Source organism: Gossypium hirsutum, chromosome A11 (assembly GCF_007990345.1).
Source record: "Gossypium hirsutum isolate 1008001.06 chromosome A11, Gossypium_hirsutum_v2.1, whole genome shotgun sequence".
NCBI lineage: Eukaryota > Viridiplantae > Streptophyta > Magnoliopsida > Malvales > Malvaceae > Gossypium > Gossypium hirsutum.
In genome coordinates, this window is record NC_053434.1 from 50,514,606 (window position 1) to 50,537,292 (window position 22,687).

Genomic DNA, 22,687 nt, shown 5'->3' on the forward strand with positions numbered 1-22,687 from the left:
CAGGTACAAGCTCAATACCAAACTCTACCTCCCGAACAGGTGGTAAACCCGGTAGTTCTTCGGGAAAAGCATCCGGATATTTACAAACCACCGGTACCGATTCAAGTTTCTTTTCTGGCTCTTTATTATCAAGTACGTATGCAAGATACACTTCACACCCCTTTCTCACATATTTTTGAGCTAACATTGAGGATAATATTGTTGGCAATCCATTCAAGACAGTAGACTCAACTCAGATTATCTCATTATTTGCACACCTCAAATCAATAGTCTTGCTTTTGCAATTCACAACCGCATCATGCACGGTTAACCAATCCAAACCGAGAATAACATCAAATTCATCAAACGATAAAGGCATCAAGTCCACCGGAAAACAGGAACCTCGAATTACTAGGGGACATTTCTTACACACCTTATCAACAAGCACACAATGACCCAAGGGATTCGACACTCTAATAATGAACTCAGTAGACTCAACAGGTAAAGTCTTACTGGATGCTAAAGTCTCACATATATAAGAATGAGTAGAACGAGGGTCAATCAATGCAATCACATTAGTATCAAAGAGAGTGAAAGTACCAGTAATAACATCTGGCGAGGAAGCATCCTCTCGTGCACGTATGGCATAAGCTCTAGCAGGGGCACGAGCCTCAGATCTGGTTGTAGCGTCTCTAGATCCTCTCTGACCACCACTAGGATGTCCCGTATTTCTAGATGGTCTACCTCGAGTAGTAGTAGCACCCGGTTTCCCACTCTGATTTACATTTTGTTCAGACAGTCTCGGGCAATCCTTGATAAAGTGGTCAGCTGATCCGCACTTATAACAGGAGCGGTCATGGAATCTACAACTTCCCGAATGCCATTTACCACAATACTGGCACTCTGTTCTGTCTTGACGATCATTTCCAACACTGGCAATCGAAGTGACTCATGTGCTCACAGGGGGTCGATCACGATCTCGTCTAGAAAAGCCCGGAGTGTCTCTAGATTGGCCTAAATCATCTCTAAATTTCTTCAATGACTGTCAAAGGGCTTTCCCGAAGATCTCTTACGAAACTCCTTTGCTCCCATATCAGCTTTTCTTTTCTCCATAGTGAGCTCTTTGGCTTTCCAAGCTCGCTCGACAAGTACCACGAATTCTCTGATTTCTAAAATGCCAACATACAGCTTTATATCATCGTTCAGTCCATCCTCGAAACGTTTACACATCACAGCTTCTGAAGAAATGCATTCTCGAGCGTACCGGCTAAGCCTTACAAACTTTTGTTCATAATCAGTAACCGACATGGAACCTTGTTTAAGTTCAAGAAATTCCTTCCGTTTTTGATCAATGAATCTCTGACTGATATACTTTTTTCAAAACTCAGTTTGGAAAAACTCCCAAGTTACTTGCTCTCTAGGCACAACAGAAATCAACGTATTCCACCAATAGTAGGTAGAATCACATAGCAAGGAGATAGTACACTTTAGGCATTCATCGGGTGTGCAAGATAGTTCATCGAGTACCCGAATAGTGTTGTCCAACCAAAATTCAGCTTGCTCGGCATCATCATTGTCCGTAGCTTTAAATTCAGTAGCCCCGTGTTTTCGAATTCTGTCAACTAGGGGCTTATTTGACCTTATTTGGTCAGTTACCGGAGGTAATGTAGGTGCGGGGTTGTATTAGTCGAGAATGGAGGTTGTGGAACAGCCGTATTAGTTCGAATGTATTGGTTGAACCAATCATTCATGACGCTATAAAAAGCTTGTTTAGCTTCATCATTCTGATTACTAGCAATAGGTTGAGAGTCCGCCGGTGCTGTCCCTTGTGCGGGAGAAGGCGCTACACTCTCAAGATCATCAGCTACCATTCGGTTGGGATCAGGATCCATTTCTATAAGTAAACACATTTTTAACTGTCAGAAATCACCACACTATCAAATAAACACATAATGGCATGTATAGCTAGACCCAAACGTATTACGGTAGTCCTAGAATCGACTAAACCTGGCTATGATACCAATTTAATTGTAACACCCCATACCCGAGACCGTTCCCGGAGTCAGACACGAGGTGGTAACGGACTTAATTCACTTATTTATACAGTTCATTTTACCATTTCCACACAAGCTGGCTAACTGCATCACTGTCACCTTAAAAATCATATCTCGAGTTCCAAAACTTGAAAACTGATTCCGTAAATTTCCCTAAAACTAGACTCATATATTCATCTACAAGTTTGTTTCTATAATTTTTGGTCGGGCCAATTAGTACAGTTTATTAGTTAAAGTCTCCCCTGTTACAGGGTTCGACTACTCTGACCTTCATGCATTACAACTTAGATATCTTCCTGTACAGGGACTCAATACTTATTCCGTTTGTTTATAAAGAAACTAGACTCGAAAAGGAATCTGTACATATAAAGCATGACATCTACTTATCTCTGGTTAATGTATAGTGAATTTCCAAATTCAGAACAGGGGATCCAGAAATCGCTCTGGTCCTGTTTCACAAAAACTTAAACATCCCTTAAAATACGGCTCATATGATAGTTTCGTTTCTTCCATATGAAAATAGACTCATCAAGGTTCGATTACATAATTTATTCGCTATTTAATTCCATTCCTACTATTTTTAGTGATTTTTAAAATTCATATCACTGCTGCTGTCAGCATCTGTTTTTAAGGTAGACTATACCCATTTCATGATTTTCCGTGGATCAACTAGCCATTTGTCATACATAGCACTAAAATGATCGTGATTAGCCATTCCAATAGCTAATCGTTACCAAGCATTTGTATACCACTAAATGAACAATATACAAAATGATTATAATGCTATGCTCAAGATATATAAGCCATTTTTGCATGGCTATCCAAATTTATACAATACCAAAAGGTACATGACCAATAACAAAAGGGCAGTCCTATACATGCCATTAACAGAGTTCAACTAAAAGAGTACCAAAAGGGCTTTGATAGTGTGGGCGACTTCGAATTTGACACTCCCGACTCCGATAGCTGACGAACCAAAATCTATAAAACAGAGAATCAAAGAAACGGAATAAGCATTTAATGCTTAGTAAGTTTTGAATAATGAAATTAGTTTCGGCTAAGGTATAACAGTCATATATGCACATTCTCATAATTATACTTACTTCACGCTTCAATCAATATATTCATACACAAGGTATCAAACCCACCTAAAGGCCGAGAATTCGTTAATCAATTGAACGAATACTATTTAAAACGAATCAAATTTTGCGATGCATATACGAAACATACCTTATCGTTTGGATTTTATGAGCGTATTAATTGAAATTATTACAACAAGATCGCTCACTTCCAAACCCAAGTATCTTCGGGATTTATCTGGATATAACAACTCGCACAAATGCCTTCGGGTCTTAGCCCAGATATAGCAACTCGCACAAATGCCTTCGGGTCTTAGCCCGGATATAATCACTAGCATAAATGCCTTCGGGACATAGCCCGGTTATAACAACTCGCACGAATGCCTTCGGATCTTAGTCCGGTTATCATCCGAATAATCATGCGCATATGTCCACAAATCATAACACATTTTTATTTCGTTTTCATTACTAGGACTCAGACACAAGGCACTTATCTACCATTACCATTTTCGGCTCAATAGCCACATACAAAGAGCATGGTTTTGATTCGCTATATAACATGATCTAATCGAATCATAATCTAAGTTCCATTACTCGAAAACTTACCTCGGATGTTGTCGAGCGATTTCAACGGCTATTCGATCACTTTTTCCTTTCCCTTATCCAACTTTGATCCTCTAAGCTCTTGAGCTAAATCAAACAATTTGCTTCCCAATCAAACACAATCACATGGCATCCATATATATTTTAGAACCATTCTTAACATATTACTCATTCACAAAACAAAACACTCATATCACATTTATAAAACTACAAGCCGAATATACCTATACTTACCTCACTTAAACCTCAACCCTCAATTCATGTACATTCTCAAATAGAGTAATCCTTACTTGAACTATTAGCCAACTTTATCAAATGAACAATTTTACTTAAAGTGCCATATATATATATCTACATAAGTGCTTAGATACCATGTTTCCAACAATTTATTTCCTAGCTTAGTAGCCGAACCAATATTCAATAACAAACTCCTCTTTGATCAAATATATATTCGGCAAGGACATGATAATTTATACTACATCAATTTTAAGCATATAAATTACTCAAACATAATCAAATTCACATTCGGTCTTGGTACATAATAAGGTAGCCGATTCTTTACCCTTAGCACCCAATGCTCACATATGATTATTTGTATAGTTCAAACACTCATCTACCATCGTTCATCTAAATTTAACATGAAACAACAACAATATATCTCTTCCATTTTTTACCATGGCCGAATGCTCTAGCTACCACACCGTTTTATATTTTGCCATGGGTTAAGCAAAGAACTTAATGACTAACTCAAAAATGCTAAAAAGAAAATCCAAGAATCATCAATCCACCGTCACATGTATCATTACAAAGCTTCACACTTAGCATGCTAATGACATCAACACAAATCCACCTTCGCCGAAACTTAACTCATACAAAACCTATCTTCAAACCATAAAATAGGTAGAATTGAACTAATCATCCAAATGGTGCATAAGTTTTTTTTTCAAGAATGGAATTGAAGTTACCTTCCTCTTGCTATCCACCTTGGCCGAATTTCTTCCCTAAATATTTTTCTTCCTCCTCTTTCTCTAGTCACGGCAATGGGGGAGTAAGGGTGAGACAACTTTGGTTTCTCCTCCCATTCACCTCATGTTTTATCATTCTTAATTCACTATTTTATTTTCTAAACTAGTAATGCTAATAGAAAATTCATATTATCATCAATGACCCATCCATGGCCGGCCACTACTCATTACGATTGGAAATTTGACATGCAAACCTATCATTCTTATAACATGCATTAATTGATCCTTATAGATTAACCTATGTCATTTTAAAAGTGTCACACATAAGTCCTATTAGCTGAATTCACATGCAATCGACTAAATCGAAGCTTAAAACTTTCACACATTCATATTCACACATTTTAGACAATAAATATCATATTCAAATACTTCGGTGATTCGGTTTAGCGGTCCCGAAACCACTTTCCGACTAGGGTCAATTTAGGGCTATCACATATGCCGTTAATGAATATTTGAGCTATGTGATGTTAGTTGATGAAATATGAAAGATATGTTTTGGATTAACATGTTTTGTATTGGAATTTTTAGTGATTTTCAGTAATTAGGACTAAATTGTGAAAAGAGTAAATTGAGGGACTAAAATGTGAAATAAATTAAATGTATCGACTTGTATGAATATAAGGAATATTTGGCCTCAGCATGATATAATGAAATTTTGCATATTTTGTGTTTTGTGAAATTTGCACTAAATTGTAAAAACTGTAAAATGTCAGGGTAAAATGGTAATTCACCCATTTATGTGTTTTTGGACTAAACTGAGTGAAAATATGTTTGAATGAGTTTAATTTGATTATGTTTAAATCAAGAACCAAAGAAATCAGATTTGGATAGGGGGAAAACTAGAGTTGTCGATTAGCCGTCCCGTTCTGATTTTCATCGTCTGAGGTAAGTTTATAAGCAAATAGATGTTATTTATTTGATTAAATATGAGTTATACATGCTATGGTTACGAATATATGTGTTAGCCAAATGTAAATAAGTTTGAGAGCTATGTTTACGAATTTGCTTCGACTGAGTTACGACATCTGAAAGCCCCGTATGAACCTTAGGAATATCTAGGATACATATTTCATGATATAGGATCCGATATGTGTTTTCATGTAAGACCACATCTGGAACGTTGGCATTGTTATGTTGTTACGTGTAAGACCATGTCTGGGACATCGGAATCGTATTTGATTCATGTAAGACCCTGTCTGGGACAGTGGCATCGATATGAGATAGCATGTAAGACCACGTCTGGGACATTGGCATTGTTCAATATATGTGATTATCCAAGTATCCTATTCAATTCTGAATGGTTCAACGGGAAATATCAAGTTGATATCGAATGTGAAATCGAGCTAAAATGTCAGGTATGTGTTAAGTTAGTTGATTTGGAAGATAAGGTGAGTATATACTTGAGATGAACAAATGAAATATACATCATGAAAGTGAGAATTATACATACTTATGAAATTATGTGTATTCGGCCAAGTTAACATAATTAAATATCGCTCATATGATGGTATATGAGTTTCAAGCATGAAAAAAATGTGTATTTGATTAAAGATTATTTGATTTAGTTTAGTTGATTAAATACAAATGTTCATTTGATTATTACTTGCTTATGACTTACTAAACTATGATAGCTTACTGTGTGTGTATATGTTTCCCTTTGTTTTATAGATTTTGGAGTTAAGTTACAAGCTTGGGGATCGTCAACAAAGTCTATCACACTATCGACTGTCTTCGGTATTTTATAAGCTGAATTTTAGAGCCTATCGTATGTATAGGCTGGATTATATTTTGAAATGTCCAATTTTGGTTTATGTAAATATGAGCCATGCGAAAATGGCTTATTACTTTGTTAAGTTTGGATTTAATACTTCGTTCGGGTGATGGTCATGATTGATTTTGGGTGTTCAACTATTGCTTATATGTAAATATATGCATATATATATGTGAATCTTGGTTGATATGCTTTGATAAGGTTTTGTTATGTGATTTAATATTATTGCTTTTATGCATTCGGTTTTGGCATAGGAATGTTAACAGTGTGTATTAAGGTAAGTATGTTTCATGATATATTTGAAAGGTAAATTAGGTATGATAAGAAATTTCATGGATAGATCTCCTTGTTAAATAAATATGTATGTTATATATATATATGATTACACTAGGTATGTGCTTATTATTTAAAGTAATGATATGGTTAACTTATGACTATTCATTTTGGCAAGCTTGTTATAATGGTATGCTTTGTATATGCATGCTTGTTATGAATTAGCTTAAACGAAGTAAGCATGGTTGATGGTTATATATATATATTTATGTATAAATATTTTGATTATGGATTAATATTGGCTTATTTCAAGTACACGATTTGTGTTATGAATTAGTTCAATTTAGTAAGCTTAATTCAAAGTACATATGTTTGTTATATTGGTTATATGTTTCGGTAAAGAGATATTGATAAGCATATGGCATATTCGGCTATGTGACTAAACTATTTACAAGTGTTTCTATGACCTAACTTATGTGATAAAATAGTAAGATTGTTATATATATATATTTGATGATTGAAATTATGACCATTTTATTTATTAAAAATGATAAGTTAATGTTTATAATCGGATAGTTATAAGTAAAATGATTTTACATATCTATTGGTATAAGTATGTGTACTTGGCTATGTGATTGCTATTTATGTATGATAATTAGCATGTAAACAAGGTATTCGATGGTCTGTGTTTTGTACTCTTTTCATGGTTCATTGTAGTATTTTAAAATGTGCACAATATATATGTATATATTGCATTAAAGTCAAGTTCTGCCATATGGTAATGATATTAAGTATGCATATGTGTTTGGAAAAATACTTGGGGTGTAATGATATGTTTGGTTTCTAATATGCATACATGTAGAGCTAAAGTAATGACTTGTTGCTATTTATTAAATTAAATAAATATATTGGCACACATTTGATAAACATGAATGAGTGTCTTAAGGTGTGCGTATGGAATTTGTAATGTATTTACTTATGTTATAATTCAGTTATTTGAATGCTATAAAAGAGCTGTACATATGTTTCGTATAATTAAGTTTATATTATTTCAAACATGAATAGTAACAATTGACTTTCTTAAGTTGTGTATGGTTTGGTAATGCCTCATAACCCTAATCTGGCGACGGATATGGATTAGGGGTGTTACATTTGATTGGTATCAGAGCTATGATTTAGTCGATTCTAAGACTAACGTAGCGCGTGTTAGTCTAGCTATACATGCCATATTATATACTGTGATAGTGTGATGACTTCTGACATTTGAAAATGTGTTTTCGTATAGTAAATGGATCTCGATAAAGCCGTAGCTGATGTTGTCGAGAGTATAGTGCCTGCTCCCGCGCAAGGGATAGCACCGATTGATTCTCAACTGACTTCAAGTAACCAAAAGGGAGAGGCTAAGTAAGCCTTTTATCAAATGATGGATGACTAGTTTACTTAGGATATCTGTACGAATCTAGCTGTGCAACAACCTCTACCCCCGATTAATCCTTCTCTGATACCTGCTATGCCTCAAGTAAGTGATCCATTGAGATTACATAAGTCTCCTACTAATAAAATCAGAAAACACGAGGCTGAAGAATTCAAATTTACTGATAATGATGATGCTGAGCAAGCTGAATTCTGGCTTGATAATACTATCCACATGTTTGGTGAGTTACCTTGTACTCTAGATGAGTGCTTAAAATGTGCCATATCTTTGCTATGAGACATCGCATATCACTGTTGGAATACACTAGTATCAGTGGTTCCTAAAGAACAAGTGACCTGGGAAGAACTAAGGAAACCATCAATTTTCTTATTCAAGAGTTCTACCTGATTAGAGAGCATGGTGACCATACCGGCATTATAAATGCTGGTTGTTTTCATTGCTTTGTCCTCATGACTTGCCACTGATAGTTATTCAGTGACATCTCCTCTATAAATTCATAGGCATCTTCAGGTGTCTTATTATTGATGGTTCCGCCAGCAGCTGCGTCAACCATTTGTCGAGTCGAAGGATTCAGGCCATTATGAAAGGTTTGAACCTATAGCCAAAGTAGTAACCCATGGGGAAGGCATCTTCTCAAGAGATCTTTGTATCTCTCCCATGCAACGTAGAGTGTTTTTAAATCCATCTGCACAAAGGAAGGGATATCTTTACTTAATTTAGCCATTTTAGCAGGTGAAAAATATTTTAGTAAAAACTTTTCGATCATTTGTTCCCAAATAATGAATGACCCCCGTGGCAACGAGTTCAACCACTATTTAGCTTTGTTTCTTAATGAAAAAGGGAATAACTGAAGATGAACGGCATCATCAGAAACGCCATTAATTTTAAATGTATCACATAGTTCCAAAAAGTTTGCCAAGTGAGCGTTGGTATCCTCGTCCTCTGTGTATCTTAGAATTCGCCTTATTTCTCTCTGGTTTCTGTGAACTACGCGGTCGATCTCACAGTCAAAAAGTAGTGGTCCTGACGGGTTTCTTTTGGTCATAAACTAGAAAAACCTGTCAGAAGGAAAGAAATGAAGAATTAGAGAAGAAAATAAAAAATTAAATTGTAATAAAAGTAAAATGGCTAAAGTAATAAAAATCGAGTTTTCCTTGTAACAGCCCAAAATTGACCCTAGTCGGGAAGTGGTTTCGGGACCACAAAACCGAGTCATAAAAATAATTAATTTCCATATTCTATGCTTATTATGTGTGTACATGAGTATGTGGATGTTTCATTCTCCAATTTTGCCAATTGCATGAGAAATTATTAAATAGGGATCGATATGAGACATGGTGAAAATATGATAGGCTAATTTAAAATGGTCTATTAATGCATGTTGTGAAAATGATGGGTTTGCATGTCAAATTACCCAAAATTTGAGCTAGTGGTTGGCCATGCTATGGGTGGAAACATGTTGGGAACATGTTGGCCTAGTGAGGTATGTAGGAAAAAAATAAAATAAGGAGTATGGGTAATAAAGAAAGGAAAAACAAAAAAATGAGTGGTTGTTTCCCCCCCCCATTGCCGTGAGCTAAAGAAAGGAAAAGAAAACTTGTTCATCCTTTTTCATTCTCTTTTGACCGAAAATTCTAAGGGAGGAGAAAGGAGTTCTTGCTTCATGTTTGGTTTGGAAGAGAATTAGGAGGAAGTTTGGCCATGCATGTAACTAGATTGAGGTATGTTTGATACTATTCTTTGAGATTCATGTATATTTTAAGTTGTAAGTTTGAAATCTACCTAGCCATGGTTCAAACTTTGTTAAATGATGGAGACGATATTCGGCCATGCATGTTACATTCTTGGTTGGTATTTTGATGTTTGATGTTGTGGTGATGAGGCATGAAGATGAGTTAAGATTCGGCCTAGGTGGAGTTTGTGTTAATGCCATTGCATGCTAAATATGAAGCTTGTTAATGATGCATGTGATGGTGGATTGATGATTCTTGAATCTCTTTTTTTTTAGCATTTTTGAGTGAGCACATATGTGCATTGGTTACTAGATGGGGAAGAATCGGCTAGCAAGTTGTGTGCTAAGGCCGAATATAATTTTTGTAGGTTAATGAGTAATGCATGTGCTAAATTGATGGAAAGGGAGGGGATGCTTTACTAGTGTATAAATGATATAAAGATTTTAGAAATTATTTTTGGTTAGGTGTATGTATGATTAGGTATATTCGGCCATATGAGTAAATATATAGATGATGTTAAATTTGATTATGTATAATGGGCCATATAGGGTACACATTGTGATATTAACTTTGATTCTCTATAATTGATCAAGTGGGTGATTAGTAAGGGTGATTGCCGAATATACTAACATACATATGCATGTGTAATTGGATTGTAAATATTTAGCAAGGCGGTTAAACTAGTTGATTTATTGATTAAGCTCAAGGAGTTAAAGGAGGAGAATTGAGCAAAGGCAAAGAAAAGATCATCGAGTAGCCGAGTTGGAACCATCTTACCCAACACAAGTAAGTCATTAAGCATATCTTTGGTATTGATTTAAAGGATCGTAATACCTATACCATTGTGTTTAATGAGATGAAATGTATACAAATGTATATGTAAGTAGAGATGAAATTTGTCGAATGTAAAAAGGAAGTGAAGCCTATTGAGTGGCTGGTTTTCGGCACTAAGTGTGTGGGCAATAAGTGTTCACGGTCATGAGATTGGCACTAAGTGTGCGGGTTTAAATTGTACAGCACTAAGTGTGCGAGTTTAAAGTACATGGCACTAAGTGTGCGTGGTTGATTATTAAGCACTAGGTGTGCGAACCCAATATATATTTTCTATAAATTATTTACATTAAGGGTGCGACCTTACCGAGTCGATTTTGGACAGCGGAAAAGGTAAGTGTGCGAACTTGAAATGCATGGCACTAAGTGTGTGATTTTAAAGTGCATGGCACTAAGTGTGCGCGGTTGATTATTAAGCACTATGTGTGCGAACCCAATATATATTTTCTATAAATTATTTACATGAAGGGTGCGACTTTACCGAGTCAATTTTGGACAGCGGAAAAGGTAAGTACATTGAGTTCATGGCTAATAGGCGCTATGTTTATATTTGGAGTTGAGCTTGGTAAGTTTTGAACCTATGTGACGATTATAGTTGAAGTCACGTACATAAGGTTCATTGTGGAATAGGTGAAAGTTCGTTTAATTGTATGATTATAACGAAAATAAAATGATGTATGAAAGGCCAATGTAGGACTTGGTATGAGATTGAACCATAGGGTTTAAGGAACTATGGTATAGTTTGGTATGGATGGAGTACTTAACCTCATTTCATTGTTTCCTGTTGTGATAATTTTATTAATGGATGGTTGTGGAATGCTTATGGCTTACTGAGTTATAGACCCATTCGGTGTTTGCTTGTCACCTATTCTAGGTTTCTTGGACTCGTCTCTTTTTGCGTGATCGTGCCGTCGTCGAAGTCATCACACCGGCTAGCAAGTTTTGGTACTTTCTTCTTAGTCGGCTTAGGAGAACATTTCGGCATGTATAGGCTATTATGTTGTGTTTGAACTTTGGTATGTAAACTTTTAGCCATGCGAAAATGGCATAAATGTTCGGTTGGGTTTGGTTTCATAACGTTAGGTCGTAAATCTTGATAATTCGACCTTTTTATGCCATATGTCATGGTTGATTATTTTGGTGTTAAAATTCATGATATGGCAATAGTGTAGTAGGGGGATGTTTGACAATGATTAGCCTTTGGCATGGCTAGTCATGATCATAATTTGTGATATGTATGACGAATTACTAGTTAGATCAAGGAGAAATCACGAAATGGGCATAGTTGCTTTCGTAACAGATTCTGGCAGCAGCAGTGACGTGAGATTGAAAAATCACTAAAAATAGTAGGAGTGGAATTAATTGATGAATAAATTATTTATTCGAAGCTCGATGAGTCTATTTTCATATAGAAGCAACGAAAAGATCATATGAACAGTATGTTAAGAGATATTCAGGTTCTCGTGAGACAGGGCCAGAACTGTTTCTGGATTCCCTCTTCCGACTTTGGAAATTCATTATAAATTAACCAGAGACAATTAGGAGTCATACCATATATGGATAGATTTCTCTCTGAGTCTAGTTTCTATAGAAACAAACGGTATCAGTATTGAAGCTCTGTGCAGGGAGATATCGAGGTCGTAATACGCAAAGGTCAGTGTAGTCGATCCCTGTAACATGGGAGACTTTGACTAATAAACTGTACTAATTGGCCCGACCAAAAATTCTAGAAAAAAATATGTAGATGGGCATATGAGTCTAGTTTCAGGGAAAAATCATGAAACTGATTTTCGAGTTCTGAAACTCAAGATATGATTTTTAAAGCGACTAGTACGCAGATAGGAAGTGTCTGAGAAATATTTTTATAAAGGGTTTAAAGTCTGTTAACATCTCGTGTTCGACTCCGGTGTCGGTCTCGGGTTCGGGGTGTTACATTCCTAATATCCTAGTCCCCGGAAACGGTGCCAAAAACTTGATGCGTGATATTCGTAACAGGTTTTAAAGATTTATAAATGAAACGTTCTTGAGACTAACTTATTATCACAATTAAGGCAAGTGTACCTATCAAATAGTAGTATAGTTCAGTAAGACCGTATTGTCGAACCCAAAGGAACTACGAGTACTAGTATTTACTTCCTTTTTATTATCTATCCTAAAATTTAAGAGGTTTGGTTGTCTAAACTAATTACTAACTAAGAATGCACAGAAAGAGAAAGCTTGGGAAAATACTTTTGGGGAAAATTCGATTGATTGAGATAATACCTAAGGACAAATCCACTTAGACTTCACTTTTTATTTGACTCTGAATCAGACAATTTATTCATTTGACTTGATCCGTAGAAATCCCTAAGTTATATTATTATCTCTCTCGAGACTAATAACGTCAACCCTAGGTTGAATAATTGAAATCTCTTTCTAATTAACACTCTATAATGGCATTAACTCGATCTATAGATTCCTTTATTAGGTTTCACCCTAATCTGGAAAAATCTTGTCACCCTATCTTTAGGCGCGTAATCAACTCCGCTTAATTATGACAAATATATTTTTAGACAGGGTCTATTCCTCCTCTAAATAAAAGCTTAACTTGAATCAATATCCTGGAATATCAAAACAAGAATTAAGAAGACATAATTAAGAACAAGTCAAATATTTATCATACAATTCAGATAATACTAACAAGATCTATCTTAGGTTTCATTCCCCTTAGGTATTTAGGGGTTTTGTTCATACTTATGAAAGAAAACATCTCACAAGCATAAAAATAACAAAACATAAGAAAACCCAAAACTCCTGAAGGAACTTGAAGGGAGATCTCTAGTCTTGATGATGAATTCGGCTCTTGAGATGGATCAATCGGCTTTCCTTGAGTAATTCCTTGCTTCCTACTCTCCGTCCCCCTCCTAAGTGCCTCATCAAGTGTTTAAATAGGTTTTGGAATGCCTAAGAGCCCTCAAAATTGGCCTTTTCTGAATTGGACTAAACTTGGGTTCGGCAGGGACATGCCCGTGTAACACGCCCGTGTGCGATTACTGAAGGCCGTGGTCAAGGTTGTTAAATGGACATGGGCGTGTGATCCACTCGTGTAAGTCGTGCTTCGATCTTGCCAAATTGACACGCCCGTGTGAGGAAGTCCAGGCTGTGTTGTTTTCCTATGTGGGTCTATTTTCTCCGTTTTCAGCCCATTTCTCACTCTTTTTACTCTCCTATGCTCTCCTAAGTATAAAACATGAAATTAAAGGATTAGGAGCATCGAATTCACCAAATCTAAGGAGAAACCATCCATAAATGCGTTAGGCATGGAGTAAAAATATGTATAAATTATAGTTTATCAATGTGCCCCAGGAAAAATTCAATCGTTCAAATGTTGATAACAAGTTATGTGACGGTATGTCATATTCTAATGCTTAATATCATGTGAATTTAAGATGCCTCATTACTATCATGAGTAAGTGATTGGTACTATTATCATTGGGAATGATATTATGAGCAAGCTCGGTAGTGAGATGATAGCAAGGACAATCCCGGTTGAACCTTAAGAATAGTTAGGATTCGAATATCATGACACCATGGTTAATGTGAGGTAGTGTAAGACCATGTCTGGTACATGGCATCAGCGTTGATATGTGTACCAGTGTAAGACCATGTCTAGGACATGGCATCGATGATGATATGTGTGCTAGTGTAAGACCATGTCTGGGACATGGCTTTGGCATTCCATTTGGTGCATGATGATTTTGAATGTCCTCTAGTATTCCAAATGGTTCAACGGGTAGTTCAGTGGATAAGTCGATGTGGATCCAATGAGAATGACAAAGGTGAGAAAATAAGTGAGCTTATAATAAGACGGTACAAGGTACCTACCCAAAACTTAAGAGCATTTGGGTTGGTGTGTGAGATGCAATAGAATTGTGATAAGAATGCAAATGAATGATTGATGCTTATAAGAAGGCCTTATATGACGATCTTGCAATTTTAAATTTCTATTCATGATAAATAGATGAGTGACAAATTTGATTTATGATTATGGGAAGAGCTTGTGAGGCAAATTGACTTGAAACTCAATATGTTAATCTTTAAGAGTTTTCTCCATTATATGATGTTAGTTTATATGATTTAAAAATCATGAATACACACTATTGATTTGCACCTTTAGCATGTATACTGAAATGTTTAACCAAGAGTTGAGATGTGTTAATATGCAAAGAATAAGAATGATTGACTAATGTCATGGCATAGTAATGTATGAATATAGTTTGAAAGGGATAAGCATTAAAGTCGATGAATTTGTAATTGTGAGATTGTATAAATGAAATTGGTAAATGCTTGTTATTTTTATACGAGCTTACTAAGCGTAAAGCTTACTCCCTCATTTCCATTTCTTTTAGTATTGTCAGGTCAGCTCGGGGCTGGAGATCATCGGAGGTAGCATCACACTATCAAGCTATCAATAGTGGGTATTGATATATTTTAAGGATTTCCGAGTGAGTGGCATGTATAGGGAATTAGTTATTATAACATGTGTTCTTATGATTTGGTCAATTGTATTAGCTCATATTAATTTATATATGTATGGCCATGTGATGTGGCTCATAATGATTATGGTTTGTAAGTCTGTCTATCCATGCTATGTGCTACTATTTTTGGGATGTGATGTGTTTGTGCTTGTTACCATGAATGATTAGTGCTAAGACACATGTGCATGATGAATGCTCTATGACCAATAGAAATGGTCATAGCCAAGGGGTAATTGTGAGTTATGGTGATAAGATAATAAGATGCCTTGAACAAGAATGCTTGATGAATAAGTTGAGATTAATTAATAAGTTGATAAATATAGTCTAAAGGTAAAAGTAGTCATCAAAATGACAAGGTTAACTGAATATGAATTGGTGTGTTTAGATGTGACATAAAATGAGCATATGGAACACATGGGTGATGGCATGTAAATGTATAATTATGCTTTAATTGATGATGTTTATTCATTATATTGATGCTATGTTGTGTACGTTGAATGTGTATAAGAATGGCTGGGATCAAGAGTAGCAAAAAGGCTTGGAAAATAGCCTAAGTGCTGGCCACACCGGCAGAGACACGGTAGTGTTTCTCAGCCATGTGGAGGACACGGCCGTGTGTCTTATGGGCATGTGTCCAGGGCGTGTGAAATCTGCCTTAAATTCATGAGAATTTAATTCATCACACAGCCTAGCACACGGGTGTGTGGTTTGGCCGTGTGGTTTAATTGTTTTACTGACGTCATAGTCAGAGAGCTACACAGCCTGAAGACACGAGCGTGTCAAGGGCACATGGGCGTGTCCCTGTGTCCACACGGGCGTGTGACCCTGTTGCATAGAAAAATTTTCTAAGGTTTCCTAAAACTTTGCAAAGTTCTTGATTTAGTCCCAAACCTTTTTTTTCTATGTTTTGGGCCTCGAAGGCCCTTGTAAGGGACATTATGCATTTGTTTGAATGATATTGATATGAATGAAATTTTGTAGTCCCGATTCTACATGTTGAGTATGATTAAGTCCGGTAATGCCTCGTACCTTATTCTAGCATCGGGCACGGGTAAGAGCTGTTACATTTAGTGGTATCAGAGCTAAGGTTTAGTCGGTTTTTAGACTAACCTATCATGCATAAGAGTTTAGCTCTACATGCCACAAATTTGTGATAGTGCGATGTCTCCCAATGCGAATGAGAATTTTCTTGTTTAGAAAGAGGTACTCTCCAACCAAGCTACACCCGACCAGGTTGAAAATGGTACTAAAGTATTTGAGTAAAGTACAATTATGATGAGCCTAAACTTGGAAAAGTATGAATAAACGTTCATGTTGCGATGAGTATCCTTGTTTGTATGATGTTCATATGATGTTATATACTTGACTTATTTGATTAAGTGAATGCGATAAGTAGGAATTCATAAAGACATGAATAAAGATTAATAATATCATGTTACGGATGAAAATGCCATTGTTCAAAGTGGACATTGAATAATGATAGATTTCAATGATATCTATAAATGAGATAGAGGAATAAATCGTGATAAACTTATCTATGTTTAATTGATAGCTCTATGATGTTTATGATTAATTTACTCGAGTAAATGCACATATTCGGGTAACTCACCAAGGATGCAGATAGAACAAATGTCCATGTATACTTGTTTGAATAATGATGATTGGGAAACTAGTATAGCTTGAGCAAATGTGTTAAATTGATTTAGGTTGATTCACAAGAATGTAATGATATGTATATAAGGATGTGCAAGATGAAAGTTTAGATTGTCATATACTTATCCAAGTTTTTTTGGCCCTCATATGATGTTGTGTGCATGACTTGCATGATTGAATGAATAGGATAAGTAAAGTTATCCAAAATTCATAGAATGCATGCATAAGTGCACTAGTTTAAATGAGATAATTGGAAAGGTTTGTGTAAAACAAACATGAATGTTAGTTTGCCTGAAGTGAATGATATGATGGTGATAATATGACTACAATACTGAAAGTTGTATTATATGCATATATGTATGAGAGACGAATTAGGGACCTTACGACCCCACCCCCTTACCAGAGTGGTGTTTTGTAAAAATTTTTATGAAAATCTATAATGAATAATTTCACAAGTATGAGACTAAAGAGCTCAACGGTAGAATGTTTATAGATGTGATCAGAGATTGAGAATAGAATGATAAGAAAGATAGAACTAGAAAGGTATTAGATTGATTTAAAAACTATTCGGTTTATGTAATATCCCAATGAGAAAAACAATCAACTTGGTAAATTGACTAGTTCAGACATAATGTTGAAAGAATGTGGTAATCACGATGAACAGATTACGACTGTCTCTCTTGAGGTACCTTAAAGATTCATTTGTTCTCAGAAGTGTTATTGTGACTGTCTATCTTCTGATAAATTGTTATCATACGAGGATGTTTTCTAATCTTGTTGTTAGACAAAAGTATTGATAACCCGATTGGTTTATAATTGATATTGTTCTATTTCTCTCTGGTATTCTGTTATATTCCGTTTGTTGGGATTTTATGAGAAAATGCACCTTATGCTCTGATTCTATTTCTTCAAATTGATGCTCTGTCCAATGTATATAATGGGAGTATATTGTCCTTGTTGCATCTATTTCTAGTTGGTCTGCATGATGTTTTCTAGACTTCTTTTCTTTGAGGGACCATCGAGGTCGTCTATCTTTTCTTTTGAACTTTGTTCTCAGTCTTTCCAACTGATATTGTATCTTGGATTTCTCTATTCTGGATTTCCTTTATTTTGGTTTTCTTGTCATCTTTATTCTGTAAATTGTCGATTGTGGCTCATATCTAAAGTGTGTTCTTTGGCGTATGATAACTATGCTAATTATGATTATGCATCTGGTTGATTATAGTAATGTGGTGATTCCGATATCTGGATTTCTCTAAATCTTCATGAAAAATTTTTCATCTGTAAGGACATAAGTGGTGAAAATGCAAATTTCAATTGGTATGGTGGAATTCTTTTCTCAAGTAAGTTAATCAAAGTTGATGCCTTCAATTGAGATATCCTTGTTACTTTAGTTAATGCATTTGAAATGGTTTTTGATTAGCATGATAAGTGAATTTTGAATGATTACATGTTGAATCATTCTATCGACTAGAAGAGAGGATTTCTTGAAATGTCATTTATTGATGATATAGACCGACTTGGTTGCTCGATCGGTATTGGTTATTGTTTGAATGATTAAACGAGATATTCATGTCTGGGAATAAAATTTCATTTCTTTACGGGTAAAAGATGGTTAGTCTGAATGAAAATTGTATATTTCCTAGCAGACTTTGATATGATTTAAAGTTGCTATGAATGATAAAGTTATCGCCTTGTGAAAGTTGAACGGTCTATTACATGTTAGTAAAGTTCGGAATAGACGGGAACATTGTTAATCAAAACATTAGACTTGGTTTAGCCTACATCAGACAAGAAATTCTTGATTTATCAATAATCTGTCGTTAAACGGATTGTGATGTGTTTTATGACTAAAAGACAATGTGATTGCTCAACGTATCCAATGTTATAGCCAGATATGAGTAATTGATAGCATAGATTATTAAAGTTGTTAAAAGACGATGAGATAGTTATTGTATGAGCTTCGAGAAAAGCAAAATACAGTCATTAGGGCTTGGACAAAAAATCCAAAGATGATATAGAAAGTCACAAGAAAGCTCACAGGGGTAATGTATTGGTGTTCGAGTTTGGAACTTGACATTTCTGATCTTTGTGCTTGAATACATGAAATGCTATCAGGATTAAAGTCGAATATCAGGTAATGTCAGAATGATTCTAACGAGCGGTGGTAATTGAATGGAAATGAGAATGAGATTACTATGGATTTCGTATCAGGATTATTCCTATCTTGAAAGAGAAAGATGTTATGCAGCTTGTTGTTAAGTATTTGATGAATTTGCAAATCATGTCGGTATGTACTGAATTTTTGCTCATCAGACTTATAGAATTAAGTATCTTTGAGATTGTTGAATTTCTTAAAATTCTAGTTTTTGTTAATCAGATTGAGATCCGGGATTTATATTGTGAATTATTGAAAAAGCTAAATGAGGATCTAAATTTTAATGACGGCATGAGGTTGAATGTGACAACCCGAATTAGGGCCTAATCGAAATAGTGGTTTCGTGACCAGAAATCCGAGATAGAAATAATTGTTTTATAATTATTTTGGGGTTTATGATATGATTTCATGATTTCGTGAAAATTTTGTGATGAAATTCTATGCATTGAGCGCTTAAGTTGAGATTAGGGACTAAACCGAATAAATTGTAAAACTCGTGTTTTAGAAGTTTTTAGTATGAAATTGCTTTGAGATATTAACTGGGAGGTCTTAAATAGCAATTTGACCCATTCCCAAGTTATGGACAAAAGTTGGACATGGAGGGAATTTTTGGAAAGTTTAGTACTAAGGGCATTTTGGTCATTTGTATATTAAATGAAATAAAATGGGAAAAATAACACAAAATTGGTCATCATCTTCACTAGTTGCTGCTGAAATTTTCTCTCCTCCATAGCTAGGGTTTCTTCAATTTTCAAGCTTCATAGTAAGTGATTTCAAGCCCCGTTTTTAATGTTCTTCACATTTTTGAAATCCTCGTAGCTCGGTTTACTTATTTCTACCATTATTTCGAGTTAGGGTGTATGTTTAAAAATTTACCCATGAATGATAGGCATGTATTGTGTTGTTTGATGGTAGAATATGAATGTTTGAAGTTAGGAGAACGATCTTTTCTAAGCGATTTTTAACGAAAACGAGCAAAACGGCAAAATCGATAAAAATACCTATTACTCATAACTATGTGTTAGAGTGAGAATTTGATGTTGCCATAGAAGAGAAAAATGATCAGTACGTCATTAAACATAAGAATAAGGGATGAAATTAAATTTTCGAGCCTTGGGGCAAAATCATAATTTTGTAAAAGTTAGGGGGCAAAAATGTAATTTTTTTATAATGTGATTTTTGGATTAAAATAAATAGTTCGAGTGTTAAATGAACTAAATATGTTGTTATAGATCAAGAAAAGCATGGAATCGACCTCGAACGGGGGAAGGAGAAAGTTTTGGACTAAATTGCAAAATTCCCATATTTTGCACCGAGGTAAGTTTGTATGTAAATAATACATTAATTTCATTTACATTCTTATATTTCAGCCTATTATATATATTAGATGATGTTGAATTATAAATCGACTATTGGAAGAATGGAAATAAGTAATAGAGAGAGATCCCGGTTGAACATTCGGAAAGATCGAATAAAATAGAGGGGGCGTAGCTAGGTCACATGTATGGTGCCGAGTGCACATCATGTGTCCAAGAAAGCTACGAGATACTATGTAGTAGCTAGGTCACATGTGTGATACGGGATGTATCCCATGTAGACAAGAGAGCTACGTGAGAGATAAATGTAGCTAGGTCGCATGCGTGATTCCAAGTGAAGGACACCATGTAGACAAGAGAGCTACGAGACAAATCGGATAGGTCGCATGAGTGGTACTAAGTGTTCACCATGTGTACAAGAGAGCCGAATTAAATGAAATATGATGGTGGGGCTGTATGCTGAAACCATCAAGTATCGAGGATTAATCCGAATTGTTCAACGGGATGGCTTTGTGGTGACATTGTAGTCATCGGCCTATACTTGTCATGTATGAAATGTAGTGAAAATGATTTGTGATATATATATATATAAGTTAAAATGAGGTTAGTACAAAGAATGTGCGAAAGAGTAAAATTCGCATTAAAACTGTTTTGGACAGTATTAGTGACGTGATTTTTAAAAATCACCAAAAATAGGAGGAATTTAATTAGAGGTTGAATGAGATGTGAAATTAAATCTTAATGAGTCTATTTTCATATAAAAGAAACAGATCAAGCAAAGGAATTCTATATATTGAGATATTTACAATTGTGTGTGACTTGCTCAGAATGACTATGTGATCCCCTGTTCCACATTTGTAAAATCATTAAAAATTGTACAAAACAAATTAAGAAATATAGTTTATATGCCTAAATTCCTTATTGAGTCTTGTTTTAAATTAAACAGGTTTCATGGTTATTTTAATTGTGTACTGAGAGAAATTCAATTCGTAGTGAACAGAGGTCAGATCAGTTGAGCTGTGTAACAGGGGAAACTTTAACTAATAAACTATACTAATTGGCTGAACCAAATGTAACACCCCGAACCCGAGACCGACACCGGAGTCGAACACGAGGTGTTAACAGACTTTAAACCCCTTATAAAAAATATTTCCCAGACACTGCCAATCTGCATACTAGTCGCTTTAAAAATCATATCATGAGTTTCACAACTCGAAAATCAGTTTCGTGATTTTTACCTGAAACTAGACTCATATTCCCATCTACATATTTTTTTCTAGAATTTTTGGTCGGGCCAATTAGTACAGTTTATTAGTCAAAGTCTCCCATGTTACAGGGATCGACTACCCTGACCTTTGCGCATTACGACTTGGATATCTCCTTGTACAGGGCTCCAATACTGATGCCGTTTGTTTCTATAGAAACTAGACTCAGAGAGGAATCTATAAATATATGGTATGACTCCTAATTATCTCTGGTTAATTTATAATGAATTTCCTAAGTCGGAATAGGGAATCCAGAAACCGTTCTGGCCCTGTCTCACGAGAACCTGAATATCTCTTAACATACTGTCCGTATGATTGTTTCGTTACTTTCCTATGAAAGTAGATTCATCAAGGTTTGTTTACATAATTTATTCACTATTTAATTCCATTCCTACTATTTTTAGTGAGTTTCGAAATCTACATCACTGCTGCTGTCAGCATCTGCCTTTAAGGTAGACTTTACCTATTTCATGGTTTCCATGATTCAACTAGCCCTTTTTGCATAAATAGCACAATTTATGAAAGTGATTAACCATCCCCGTGGCCAATCCTTGTCAAGCATATCCACACCAAATGATTATAGCATTATACTCAAACACATATAAGCCATTTTCGCATGGCTATCCAAAATTTATACAAGTCCAAAGGGTCCACGACCCACAACAAACGGGTAGTCCTATACATGCCATTTCGAAGTTCAACCAAAATTGTACCAAAAGGGGGGGCTTTGATAGTGTGGGCGACTTTGACTTCAAGATCCCGAGTCCGATAGCTGGAGAACCAAATCTATAAAACAGAGGAGCAATGAAACGGAGTAAGCAATTTATGCTTAGTAAGTTTTGAGCAAGGAATTCCAGCACAACAAAAGTATAGCGTTCATATAGCTAAACGGATAATTTCATATGCACAAATTTACGATATCGTACTTGCTTCACATTATCAACCCTTATGTACATACACAAAAGATCAACTCAGCCAAAGGCCGGTAGCTCGTT